Source organism: Globicephala melas, chromosome 7 (assembly GCF_963455315.2).
Source record: "Globicephala melas chromosome 7, mGloMel1.2, whole genome shotgun sequence".
Classification (NCBI taxonomy): domain Eukaryota; kingdom Metazoa; phylum Chordata; class Mammalia; order Artiodactyla; family Delphinidae; genus Globicephala; species Globicephala melas.
The window spans coordinates 96,587,814-96,596,597 of record NC_083320.1 but is presented as its reverse complement, the minus strand read 5'-3'; positions in this window follow the sequence as shown (position 1 = coordinate 96,596,597).

The window sequence follows — 8,784 nt, the reverse complement described above, 5'->3', positions numbered from 1 at the left end:
TCAACCCTGAACTTGTAAATGTGACACTGTTGGGGGAAAGGGTCTTTGCAGATGTGCTTCAGCGACTGATTTTTTTTTTTTTTTTTTGCGGTACGTGGGCCTCTCTCACTGTTGTGGCCTCTCCCATCGTGGAGCACAGGCTCCGGACGCGCAGGCTCAGTGGCCATGGCTCACGGGCCCAGCCGCTTTGCGGCATGTGGGATCTTCCCAGACCGGGGCATGAACCCATGTCGCCTGCATCGGCAGGCGGACTCTCAACCACTGCGCCACCAGGGAAACCCAGCTACTGATTTTGAGATAAGGAGATGGCCCTGGAGTATCTGACGGGCCTTAAATACCATCAAACGTGTCCTTATAAGAGACAGGCAAGAAGAAGACCTCAGAAGAGAAAGACGTATGATCACAGAGGCGGAGATTGGAGGGACGCGGCCACCAGCCAAGGAACACCTGGTACCTCCAGAAACTGGAAGAGGCAAGGAACGGCTTCTCCCCTAGAGACTCTGGAGAACACAGCCCTGCGGACTCCTTGATTTCGGACTTCTAGCCCCTAGATCAGCAAAGGAAGCCATTTCTGTTGCCCTAAGCCACCCAGCTTGTGGCAACTGGTCCTCGCAGCCACAGGAAACTAGTGTACATGATGACAGAGGACGTCTCCTCATTCTGTTTGGCAGGTCCTCCCCTACTCACCTTAAGTAAACAGCTGCCGCAGCCTCCGGCACAGCCATAAGCATGCCTGTACTTTCCTGTCTCAGGGATTCACTAACATCTCCGACTCTTCTCCCTTCCTTCCATCCAGTCGGGCTTCACCTCAGTGCTCACTTTCCCTTCCCCCTTTCCCCCTTCCCCCCTCCCCCCTCCTCCCCCAGCCTCTGTGCCAGATGGAACTACCATTTTTTTATTTGTATACAATTTTAAATGTTACTTTCTATTTACAGTTATTACAAAATATTGGCTATATTCCCCGTATTGCACAATACATCCTTGAGCCTACCTTATTCACAGTAATTTGTAACTCTGACTCTCCCACCTCTATATTGATTGCCTCCCACTGGTAACCACTAGTTTATTCTCTGTATCTGTGAGTCTGCTTCTTTTATGTTATATTCACTAGTTTGTTGTGTTTTTTAGATTCCACATATAAGCAATATCATATAATATTGCTCTTTCCCTGACTTGTTTCACTTAGCATAATGCCCTCCAAGTCCATCCATGTTGCTGAAAATGGCAAAATTTCATTCTTTTTTATGGCTGAGTAGTATTCCATTGTATGTGTTGGATATATATATATATATATATATATATATATATATATATATATATATACTACACCTTCTTTATCCATTCATCTGTCAATGGACATTTAGGTTGTTTCCGCATCTTGGCTATTGTCAGTAGCGCTGCAGTGAACATTGGGGTGCATGCATCTTTTCAAACTAGTGTTTTTGATTTTTTTGGAGATGTACCCAGGAGTGGGATTGCTGGGTCGTATGGTAGTTCTATTTTTCGTTTTCTGAGAAACCTCCATACTGTTTTCCACTGCAGCTGCACCAATTTACATTCTGACCAACAGTGAACAAAGATTCCCTTTCCTCCACATCCTTGCCAACATTTGTTATTCGTGTAGAACTACTATGTCGCCGGCTGTGTTTCTCCACTCACTTATATGGTTCTCAGCTCTTAAGAGGCAAAGAACCTATAGCCACCTCCAAGCATTTCATTTAGTGCCAGGCTCAACACACGGATTTGAATGCATAAAAGGTCCTTGATAAATATTTGCTAATTGACTGATAATTTGGACTTGGTTATTATTACTGTAGCAACCGTTTATGTAGTGCCTATTATGTTCTAGGTGCTGAATAATAGGAATGATGGCCATTATAATAAGGGAGCTGTTATCATGTGCCAGTTACTGTGATATGCACTGGAAGTATATTATTTATTTAATCCTCACCATCATATTATTATTATCCCCTTTTTACCCATGAGTAAGCCAGGCCCAGAGAGGTTAAATAATTTGCTTAATGTCACCCAGCTAGCAAGCCTCAGAGCTAGAGTTCCAGCCCAAACCTGACAGACCCTTGAAACTATGCTTTCAGTAGGGTCTTTTGGGGAAAAAAATCCAAACTGTTCTAGACGGCCACTTCCTTTGCCACTGTCTTAAGGTGCCTCAGTTTCTCAAACATTTGACCCGTTGCTGAAACAATGTGAGTCCACGTTTACCAGTCACAATTCCAAGGCCTGAAATCAACCTAATTGGCCACTAGGTGGCACCAAAAAAGTATGTCTGAGACACAAAAGCCAGCAAGCAAGGGCTGTTGCCTGCTCTGAGGTGTTTCTGGAGGTGAGCTGTGCGCAAACAGGGAAGCAAAGCTTCCTTCCCAGAAGGAAATAAGCCAAGAGCCAAAGCAATAGATTGGAAAACACGTTTCCTCAGGTGTCAAAAGCTGATGGGAAAAGGTAGCAGCAAATCCTCATGTTTGTATTTCAGTGAAAAATCATAATCCTAAGAAAAGCAGACTATTTAAATACACGTGTTTACCAGGAACACACAGAAATTCCCGTGGGTGCTCCAAGAAAAGGAAAATTATAGGCACGATCACCAACAGTGAGGATGTCCAAACGCCTTAACACGTCCTTGTTGAAACAGCAGCTGTTAAATGAGTCAACTGCCTGTTAGCCAAAAATGCAGAGCAACACCTATAAATACACTGTAATTAACATCACACGCAGAGCAAAGGAAACTTGGAAAATATTTCATTTAGCATCTCAGAGGAGTCACAGATATTCTTCCCCGCGAATGAGGACATTGTCAAATTATTTATCTAGAGCCAGCTGCGCATCCTCTGAGTTGTAAATTGCCTAGAGATTGCTATGTGGTTAGTAGGGAGAATGATAGCTCATCGGGCAGCACCGCATCCCTGATCTCAGGGCCCCACTGGAGGCCTGGCTTTCGTGCACGAGCCATGTCCTCCACCACTGTTACTGGGTGTGGTTCACAAAGTGCTTCCTATCTGTGAATAGCTTGCTACCAGGCCACAAGGAGATAAGAACAGAAGGTGACAGGGAGCATTAGAAACTGGTAAGGCAATTTCGACCTTGCCGTGACATCCCAGGCTGGGATCATTGCACGGATTTGGACCAGTCGGGATGTTACAAACTTGCTGGCGAGTCACTTGTGGCAAGAGATACGAACGGGTCCTGTGTAGCAAACACACTTATTGATCGGAAACAAGATTGGAAATGAACTGGCCCCCATCGCAGGTAGTTTGAGAAGCATTGTCCCAAGGCAGATATCTCCTACCCTGTTCACCCAGTGCCCCAGCCTTGAGAGTCGAAGGTTGCTAGCTGGGAGGTGATCTAGGGCAGGGCCTTTGAAGTTGGGGAGTACAAATCCAATCTCCTTTATTATCAGCTGTGTGGCATTAAGAACATTATCTATACTTTTGGACCTTTAGTTTCCTTCACACGAAAATTGGGTTAATAACATACACTTTACAGAGTGGTCATGAGAGTATAAAACAAGATAGATGTGATGAGACTCTGAACACCTGGAAGGTTCTTATACCTTTCCCTATCTATCTATCTGTCTGTCTATCTATCTTTCCATCATCTATTTGTCAGAATATAGATATCTATTTTTTCTCTGTCTATGCAAATAATATCCTTTATCCATTTGAAGAATTTTTGAAAACGGGGCCCTCTTTGACCTGTTGGCCTAAAACAAACAGATTGCCAGGTGTTTCTCCAGCTAAGATGGGTTTATTCAGGATTAGCAGAGAATTGCAATGCAGGGTCTGCAACAAAGGCAAGCCACATGCAAGTCTTCATGCAAGCAACAAGAGAAGCAGAACTCTATTATAGAGGGGAGAAAGGAAGTTGGGGGGGCTATAGTAAACATAGAATCCATGATTTTCACTGGCCAAGTTGTTGCCAGGAAAGAAGATGAGTCTTTCTTCTTCCAGTTGGGCTCTGTTATCATTGCAGGGCATGAGGGCTCTCCCTTCTGGTCGCCCAACTCTCTTTTTCTAAATATCTTTGTTGGAGTATAATTGCTATACAATGTTGTGTTAGTATCTGCTGTATAACAAAGTGAATCAGCTATACATATACATGTATCCCCATATCCCCTCCCTCTTGTGTCTCCCTCCCACCCTCCCTATCCCCCATTCTAGGTGGTCACAAAGAACCAAGCTGATCTCCCTGTGCCATGCAGCAGCTTCCCACTAGCTATCTATTTTACACTTGGGAGTGTATATATGTCCATGCTACTCTCTCACTTTGTCCCAGCTTACCCTTCCCCCTCTGTGTCCTCAAGTCCATTCTCTAAGTTTGCATCTTTATTCCTGGCCTGCACTAGGTTCATCAGTACTGTTTTTTTAGATTCCATATATGTGCATTAGCATATGGTATTTGTTTTTCTCTTTCTGACTTACTTCACTCTGTATGATAGACTCCATGTCCATTTACCTCATTACAAATAACTCAATTTCGTTCCTTTTTATGGCTGAGTAATATTCCATTGTATGTATGTGCCACATCTTCTTTATCCATTCATGTATCGATGGACACTGAGGTTGCTTCCATGTCCTGGCTACTGTAAATAGTGCTGCAATAAATATCATGGTACATGTATCTTTTTGAATTATGTTTTCTCAGGGTATATGCCCAGCAGTGGGATTGCTGGGTCATATAGTAGTTCTATTTTTAGTTTGTTAAAGAACCTCCATACTGTTCTCCATAGTGGCTGTATCAATTTACATTCCCACCAACAGTGCAGGAGGGTTTCCTTTTCTCCACACCCTCTCCAGCATTTAGTGTTTGTAGATATTTTGATGATGGCCATTCGGAGGGCTGTGAAGTGATACGGCACTGTGGTTTTGATTTGCATTTCTCTAATGATTAGTGATGTTGAGCATTTTTTCATGCGTTTGTTGGCAATCTGTATGTCTACTTTGGAGAAATGTCTATTTAGGTCTTCCACTCATTTTTAGATTGGGTTTTTTTTTGTTTTTTTGATATTGAGGTGCATGAGCTGCTTGTATATTTTGGAGATTAATCCTTGGTCAGTTGCTTTGTTTGCAAATATTTTCTCCCATTCTGGGGGTTGTCTTTTCATCTTGTTTATGGTTTCCTTTGCTGTGCAAAACCTTTTAAGTTTCATTAGGTCCCATTTGTTTATTTTTTATTTTATTTCCATTACTCTAGGAGGTGGGTCAAAAACGATCTTGCTGTGATTTTTGTCACAGAGTATTCTGCCTATGTTTTCCTCTAAGACTTTTATAGTGTCTGGCCTTACATTTAGGTCTTTAATGCATTTTGAGTTTATTTTTGTGTATGGTGTTAGGAAATGTTCTAATTTCACTCTTTTACATGTAGCTGTCCCGTTTTCCCAGCACCACTTATTGAAGAGACCATCTTTTCTCCATTGTATATTCTTGCTTCCTTTGTCAAGGATAAGGTGACCAATATGTATGTGGGTTTATCTCTGGACTTTCTATCCTGTTCCATTGATCTATATTTCTGTTTTTGTGCCAGTACCAGAATGCCTCGATTACTACAGCTTTGTAGTATAGTCTGAAGTCAGGGAGCCTGATTCCTCCAGCTCCATTTTTCTTTCTCAAGATTGCTTTGGCTATTTGGGGTCTTTGGTGTTTCCATACAAATTGTGAAATTTTTTGTTCTAGTTCTGTGGAAAATGCCATTGGTAGTTTGATAGGCATTGTGTTGAATCTGTAGATTGCTTTGGGTAGTATAGTCATTTTCACAATATTGATTCTTCCAATCCACGAATATGGTACATCTTTCCATCTGTTTATATTGTCTTTGATTTCTTTCATCAGTGTCTTTTAGTTTTCTGCATACAGGTCTTTTGTCTCCTCAGGCAGGTTTATTCCTAGGTATTTTATTCTTTTTGTTGCAGTGGTAAATGGGAGTGTTTCCTTAATTCCTCTTTCTTATTTTTCATTGTTAGTGTATAGGAATGCAAGAGATTTCTGTGCATTAATTTTGTATCCTTCTACTTTACCAAATTCAGTGATTAGCTCTAGTAGTTTTCTGGTGGCATCTTTAGGATTTTCTATGTACAGTATCATGTCATCTGCAAACAGTGAGAGCTTAACTTCTTTTCCGATTTGGATTCCTTTTATTTATTTTTCTTCTCTGATTGCCATGGCTAAATCTTCCAAAATTATGTTGAATACTAGTGGTTAGAGTGGCACCCATGTCTTGTTCCTGATCTTAGAGGAAGTGCTTTCAGTTTTTCACCATTGAGAATGATGTTTGCTGTGGGTTTGTCATATATGGCTTTTATTATTCTCAACATAGTAAAAGTGGGCATGGGTAGGTTCTCTCTATGCCCCCTTTCTGAGTGTTTTTATCATAAATGGGTGTTGAATTTTGTCAAAAGATTTTTCTGCATCTATTGAGATGATCATATGGTTTTATCCTTCAGTTTGCTAATATGCTGTATCACATTGATTGATATGCATATACTGGGGAATCCTTGCATACTGGGCATAAACCCCACTTGATCATGGTGTATAATCCTTTTAATGTGCTGTTGGATTCTGCTTGCTAGTATTTTGTTGAGGATTTTTGCATCTATGTTCATCAGTGATATTGGCCTGTAGTTTTCTTTTTTTGTGACATCTTTGTCTGGTTTTGGTATCAGGGTGATGGTGACCTCATAGAATGAGTTTGGGAGTGTTCCTCCCTCTGGTATATTTGGGAAGCGTTTGAGAAGGATAGGTGTTAGCTCTTCTTTTAGTGTTTGATAGGATTCGCATGTGAAGCCATCTGGCCATGGGCTTTTGTTTGTTGGAAGATTTTTAATCACAGTTTCAATTTCAGTGTTTATGACTCATCTCTTCATATTTTCTATTTCTTCCTGGTCCAGTCTTGGAAGGTTGTACTTTTCTAAGAATTTGTCCATTTCTTCCAGGTTTTCCGTTTTATTGGCAAAGAGTTGCTTGTAGTAGTCTCTCATGATTCTTTGTATTTCTGCAATGTCAGTTGTTACTTCTCCTTTTCCATTTCTAATTCTGTTGATTTGAGTCTTCTCCCTTTTTTTTCCTGATGAGGCTGGCTAATGCTTTATCAATTTTGTTTTTCTTCTCAAAGAACCAGCTTTTTTTTTTTTTTTTTGATCTTTGCTGTTGTTTCCTTCATTTCTTTTTCATTTATTTCTGATCTGATCTTTATGATTTCTTTCCTTCTGCTAACTTTGGGGTTTTTATTGTTCTTCTTTCTCTAATTGCTTTAAGTGTAAGGTTAGGTTATTTATTTGAGATGTTTCTTGTTTCTTGACATAGGATTTTATTGTTATAAACTTCCCTATTTGAACTGCTTTTGCTTCATTCCATAGGTTTTGGGTCATCGTGTTTTCATTGTCATTTGTTTCTAGGTATTTTTTGATTTCTTCTTTGATTTCTTCAGTGACCTCTTGGTTATGTTGTAGCATTTAGCCTCCATGTGTTCATATTTTTTACAGTTTTTTTTTCCTGTAATTGATATCTAGTCTCATAGCATTTGGGTCAGAAAAGATATTTGATACAATTTCATTTTTCTTAAATTTACTGAGGCTTGATTTGTGACCCAAGATGTGATCTATCCTGGAGAATGTTCCATGAGCACTTGATAAGAAAGTGTATTCTGTTGTTTTTGGATGGAATGTCCTATAAATATCAATTAAGTCCATCTGGTCTAATGTGTCATTTAAAGCTTGTGTTTCCTTGTTTAGTTTCTGTTTGGATGATCTGTCCATTGGTGTAAGTGGGATGTTAAAGTCCCCTACTATGATTGTGTTACTGTCAGTTTCCCCTTTTATGGCTGTTAGCGTATCCCTTATGTATTGAGGTGCTCCTATGTTCAGTGCATAGATATTTACAATTGTTATATCTTCTTCTTGGATTGATCCCTTGATTGTTATGTAGTGTCCTTCCTTGTCTCTTGTAATAGTCTTTATTTTGAAGTCTATTTTCTCTGATATTAGTATTGCTACTCCAACTTTCTTTTGATTTCCATTTGCATGGAATGCCTTTCTCCATGCCCTCACTTTCATTCTGTATGTGTTCCTGGGTCCTAAGTGGGTCTCTTAAAGACAGCATATATATGGGTCTTGTTTACGTATCCATTCAGCCAGTCTGTGTCTTTTGGATGGGGCATTTAATCCATTTATATTTAAGGTAATTATTGATATGTATGTTCCTATTACCAATTTATTAATTGTTTTGGGTTTGTTTTTGTAAGTCTTTTCCTTCTCTTGTGTTTCCTGCCTAAAGAAGTTCCTTTAGCATTTGTGGTAAAGCTGGTTTGGTGGTGCTGAAGTCTCTGAATACACTGAACTTTTCCTTTCTGTAAAGCTTTCGATTTCTCCGTGGAATCTGAATGTGATCCTTGCTGGGTAGAGTAATCTTGGTTGTAGTTTTTTTCCCTTTAATCACTTTAAATATATCGTACCACTCCCTTCTGGCCTGTGGAGTTTCTGCTGAAAGTTCAGCTGTTCACCTTATGGGGATTCCCTTGTATGTTATTTGTTTCTTTTCCCTGGCCTCTTTTAATATTTTTTCTTTGTGTTTAATTTTTGTTAGTTTGATTAATATGTGTCTTGGCATGGTTATCTTTGGCTTTATCTTGTATGGGACTCTCTGCACTTCCTGGACTTGATTGACTATTTCCTTTCCCATGTTGTGGAAGTTTTCAACTATAAACTCTTCAAATATTTTCTTATTTTTTTTCTTCTTCTTGGACACTTGTAATTTGAATGTTGGTGTGCTTAATGTTGTC